At 35.0% G+C, this 5802-nt stretch overlaps 1 long non-coding RNA gene across 1 annotated transcript; it reads right to left on the reverse strand.

Moving 5' to 3' along the window:
- Positions 1–675: 675 nt before the first annotated feature.
- On the reverse strand, positions 676–5599 carry LOC108448222. Its single transcript, XR_001864039.1, has 2 exons — positions 5417–5599; positions 676–2840 (listed from the first exon to the last, which is right to left on the reverse strand). It is a non-coding gene; the product is annotated as an uncharacterized LOC108448222 (long non-coding RNA).
- Positions 5600–5802: the final 203 nt, after the last annotated feature.

Below are 5802 nucleotides of genomic sequence, written 5' to 3' on the forward strand. Positions count from 1 at the left end.
TCCTCCCTCTTTACTATTGCTTTGAAGTTTCATTTAGAAATTTAATGAATGTTTAAGTTAGGTTGGTTTTCTTTCCCAAACTTTAGTAGAATATGAGACAATGCCATTTACAGTCTTGTAACTTGTAGAAGATTTATCTGGGTTTTGTAAATAAACCAGTCATATTGGTTAGGGCTTAGATACTCGAGTTCCAGACAGAGGAGGGAGGAATGGAGACATTTTTCCTCCCCTAGTGTTTAAAAAGGTGTTTGATACCTGACAACATCAGACAATCCACTCAATACAGCTAAGACACTAAAGCAGGCTTGTAACTTCAGTTTATGACTATGTTTTGAGGTTCAAGGGTACTCTCCAAAGCCCTTGGGAAGCTCAAACTGTATTTGGATTTGGTGTTGCTATAGAACCTGAGCACTCCAGTCCATCCGGCCTGGCCACTGTTTGGTTTCCAACAGAAGTGGAGGCCAAGAAAGACACTGATGTGGATGATGCCAGCAACATGGAAATTTTCAAAGTACAGCTTACTTTGACATGTGGACTATATTTACTATGACAGATCCAACTTTTAGGAAAGCCTGGAAAATGGTCTATACATAGTTCTCTCTTTGGCAGAATGAGAGTTGGGAAGACCCTAGGCATGTATCTGTGTTCCATTTTTAAAAGAGAATGAAACGCATATGCAAGAGAATGAAACTTTATTCCCCTTTTCTTAAATTCTGAAGTATCTTTTCACTCAGTACTATTTCATTGGTTTAGTTGTTTATGAAACAAAACAGTAAAACATAGTGTTGAGGATAGAAAATGTCCTAGTATGTGCTACACATGAACTGAATATAAATTTAAGTTAGTAACATAGTAGCAGATACAACACAAAAACAAGGAAAAGGGTTGAATGTAAGGTTTTATTTTTTTCTGCTGCTGTTTGAATTTTTCCTACTGTCTTTACCACCTCAAAAGTAGGTCCTTACAGAACTTCTGTGCAACACCTAAAACCTTATCTAGTACCCATGTTTCAATATTGTATAGGGAAAACAGCTACATGTACAAACATTTCATGGAAGAGGAGCCTTAAAATTCTCATAAAGAAGATTGATAACTGCATAAAAATGGAGATTAAATATCTCAGTCTCTATTCTCCAGTCCTTCTCAACTTCCTTGAATTATAAGTCTTTGTAAAAGGATTTGGGATCCCTGAACAAAAAAGATAAATGGACAATTATTGCAGTTGCAATTGGAAACAATTTAGATGAGCCATTTGGCAAGTATGTTTTTTGCTGTTCTGGTCATACAGAGGGCAGGAAAAAAACCATTTGTGGATAAATGTGAAAATTTGTAAGTTTTGTCAAAAAAAAAAAGAAAAAGAAAGAGAAAAAAGATTAATAGAGGAAATGCTACATGTCCTTGGAAACTGCCCTTGCACTTCTAAGCCATCACGTGAAATCTGAGAGAAAATGTGAGGTAGGTTTGTCACTAAGAATAAAGTGGGGCCTGAACTGACAACCCTTGTTAGATTCCTTCCTTTTCTTTCTCTCTTGTGTCCCTAGTAGACAGATATACAAATTACAATAACAAAATTAAATGTCCAAACAGCACCTGGCATGAGTCTAATTCCGCTCCTGTGACATTCCATGTAAAACTTTATTGATGGCACCATACATTGGCTAAACCCACACAGCTACTCCTTCTGCCAGTCCTTCCATGTCTCACAGAGAGCAACTTACACATCTTCCTTTTATGCATGAAATTAATGTAGTGTTTGGAGGGTAAATGCTGTTTAGGATAACAGTTGAACTCTATTAACAGCTTTGAAAGGGGGAGGGAAACAACAGAAAAAGCCGCATTTACTTTGATGACACTCTCACTACTCAGATGAAATGCCAGAAATGCAGCTCACAATGCTGTTCAGAGACAATCTGAATGATTTTGTGGGTATTTTGATGCAAGTGGAGATAAAGATTCAGAACAAATTCATTGTGTAGAGGAGGAACTGCACAACAGCAAATCTTTCTCCTCAGCTACCAAACCTTAAAGCCAAAGTTCCCTTGTGTGTATCTACACCATAACTCATCCAACAGTACATCTACTGTATGTTAGGTATATGTGCAGGATATTTCAGTCAGTATTCTAAAATTCTCATGTAAAGCCTGTTTGTTTGCTATGTGTCTGTCCAGCAGTTCCAATCTATGAGGCAAATAAGTGAGTAAAAATACGTCTTTAATTTGCTAAAACAGGTATTACACAAAAGAGAAGATCTTGTTTCTCAAGAACAGTAGACAACTGTTTTCTTAAACAATATATCAAGGTTTACATTCTCAAAGGGTTTTCCAAATTCAGGCCCAGAAAGCAAGTAAAGTGTTGTATCATAAGTTAAAACTGAAGTATTTTTTCTGTTACTAAAAAAATAATGGAATGAAGTATTTTATCTTGTGTCACTTCTCAGATTTGAACATAAAGGCATGAAAAAGTCTAATTATTATTAGCACACAGTAAAAAAAATTACCATATGTGAACTTTTCACAGAAAGAAAATAATTTGGAAATGATGCAATTGAATATAATTTAGGTCCAGTAGATAAAGATGAAGAAGAAATAAGAAAATGCAGAAACTGTTACATTCAACGATGCATCAAATGCCATCATCTCTTATTGTTGACTCAGTTACCCTTGACATCTATGGAAGTTGGTCTTCAGTGACTCCCAAGTGTTGAACTCCAAGAAGATAGAGAATAGGTAGTCAATGGAAGAAAGAAGATATATTAATTGACAAAGTAGTTCTTCCAAAATATTTCATTGTTGCCTTTTAAGTTGGGATAATTTCTCTCAGTGGAAAGCATAGTGATGAACCTACACAGAAAAGAAAGAGATCATTAAAAGTCTAGATGCTATAAACTCTCACTTCTTTGACTGCTGACTCTCCTACAGGCTAATCTAGAGCTGCTGCTGTCTCCTCACAGGCCTGTGTGTGACTTGAACTTCCAGGAGATGTAAATCACAGAGATCAAATCTCTCATTTCTACCCATTGTTATATTAAAAAATATGGATATAGGCAGGTGCATCTCTTACTGCTTCTGTGTTTTATGTATGACGCACAGTTGTCAATGCATGTTTGGAAATGCACCTTTAGGGAGACACGGGTAATAGGACTGTTGCTTTATAAATCCCAAGTTCTCTTAGACACAAGCTGGACATTGTCATGTTCTGCTCTCCCAAAGGAGATATACTTTGGGATATGCATAGGACCAGACCAAGACATAGCTAAGAAATTTGCAGTAGTAATAACATTATTGCTAGAAAGCAAGGTGCCTACATATTCCATTGGAATTTTGGATCATTCTCTTGAATTTAGGTGCTGAAATACTTTTTTGAATATATTCATAGAGCCTGATCATCTCTGAGAACTAATCATATTTATCTTATTTATTATTTAGTCTTTTTTTGTGAATATAGTTTTAAAAAAGTTCTCCGTTAAGTGTTCCTAGGAAACTACTAACTTCTACATATCTGCTTTCTGGCCCTATATAATAACTATGAAATTTATCCAGTAACTGCTGCCCCAAGGTTCCTGAGAAGAAGAAACTCTGCTATGTATTTCAGCAAATAAGTCATCTAAGGTGCAGGAAGAAAGAGAGTACAATAATTTATACAGTGCTTTACTTCCTTTACATAATAGAAATTAATTATTTTTTTTAGTTATTGGCTGATTATTCATGTTGTATTTCTGGTGAGTTTGGATTCATTAACTATTATACAGATTCAAGATGTGGTGTTAAATTAAATTGGAATATAAATGAAACAAGCAATCCAGAATAATATATATACCATATAAAGATGACTAAGTAAGATACTATCAAACAAATATATTTTGTTAGAATTTTTAATTTCTCTCACAAAATAATAAATACTAATATTTTCTTATTCACTTTTCTTTCTGGTAGGTGATAAAGGCACCATTCAAGAGAGGACTCTGTAGTGTCAGACCTTTGCCATTTGCCCAGAAGTCTTTATTCAGATCAGAAATAAAATGGTTAAGTAAAAAGCAAAAAGGTTTGGAACTGTTAATGGAAGCAACTATAAAATTTGGAAGTACAAACTATTTCCACATTAGTCCTATCTATCTCAGCCTTTTTTTTTCTTCTTTTGTACACACAAGGTACACTTGCTGTTCTCCATTACAAATTAGCAAAACTTTTTTTTCCTAACTGTATTTATTTTACTGGATAGTGGACAAACTATCAGTTGTACATTGTGTTTCTTATAAGATTTCTCAAATTTCAGCCTATTATTAAAATAACTTTTTTTTTTAAGAAGTGAAACACTATTTCAGGTTACACTGTCTCTGTTTAAGCTGTCATTTCAGGTAGCAACAATGTAGTTTTCCCGCACTATAATTGTTTTAGGCATGACTATTTTCTCATTGCATGCGGCTACCCTTGCTTATTAGAAATAATATGTGCTGTACTTAAGACATAAACCTATGCACATAACACTTTGTTAGAAATATTTAATTTAGAATTAGTTAAGTGATGGCTTGGTAAAAAGAAATGTCTGGATTTGTTATTTATCAAGTAAAACCACCATAGAAATATATTATGCTTTTATGATTATTCCACATTTAAAATTGAATGATTAGTTTATTTCAAATTACCATTATTTCAAGAGCATTTTGTTATTCCTGCTCTGTTACTAGATTTTTTCCCTAGAAGACTTACCAAGATTTGTATCTAGCATAAGATTTGTTGTTACTAGTAGGTTGAGTGATCAGCAGCCAGACATTGGACCAGTATCTCATTTCCTGTCTTCTGCAGGTGTCTATTGACATATAGGAAGAAATTTCTTCCTGGCAGTTAAATTATTTTACTTGGCTTGGATGGACAATCTTCTTTACTGGTTTCCTTGACACTGACATGAATCAATAAGGACACAATTCATTCTATGTTCATGAAGCTGAGGTGGTCATCACAATGAACTGTTTATTATGCATTACCACTTAACACCTAAATGTGAGAGAGGAGAGCCAATGTCTTGTAGTTTCAGATTACAAGCTATGTAACAAACTTGGACTCCTGGTTCCATGAACCTAAGGATCATAAATCTTGCACGCAAAATATCATGCTAGTGTTTTCAGGGCATAATACCTGTTTAAATTGACACAAATTAAATCAACATGTTGACACTGTTGGGGGTTTTGGTATAATAAATCCTAGGACCCTTTTGTTCATGTTTTAATAAGCTACCCTTTTATTTAGGCTGAAGTTTCTTTACCATCAATTTAATTTATTGCTTAATTTTCTCTCATTTTAATGTGCTATTTATTGCTTCCAAAGCAGTTATCTCATCTTACCTTAGTTTCTACAATATGTCTACATGAGACTCTAATAGCTAAATAATTTCCTTTTTTGGTCTTTAGATTTATACTTACTGGGTTTACACATTGGAAATATTTCCTCTTGCTTCTTAGTATCTAGGGGCTTCTGATTAAGTACTCCTGAAACTGTTGTGTCCTTCAGTTTTAACTGCTTGACTTGGCGTGCCGGTTTGGACAAATCTGGAGGAAAATATCCTCTAATAGAAGGCAGGTCACAACCGGCCCTCCCCCACCAGGTTCAGGAAAAAAGAAATTTTCCTCGAAGGAAAGTGAAAGAGATAGAAAACACACAGGAAAAGGATAATAATGCTAAATAATAAAACCTCTCCCTGTGGAAAGAAACCTGGGAAGATTTCAGAGTCCTTCTGTAGGTGTGGTCTCTCTCCTCCTCCTTGGAGCTGGGTTGGTGTGGGCCCACCTCCAGGGCCTCAGTGGAAAAT

This window comes from Corvus brachyrhynchos, unplaced genomic scaffold, assembly GCF_000691975.1.
Source record: "Corvus brachyrhynchos isolate BGI_N302 unplaced genomic scaffold, ASM69197v1 scaffold227, whole genome shotgun sequence".
In the NCBI taxonomy this organism is placed as follows: domain Eukaryota; kingdom Metazoa; phylum Chordata; class Aves; order Passeriformes; family Corvidae; genus Corvus; species Corvus brachyrhynchos.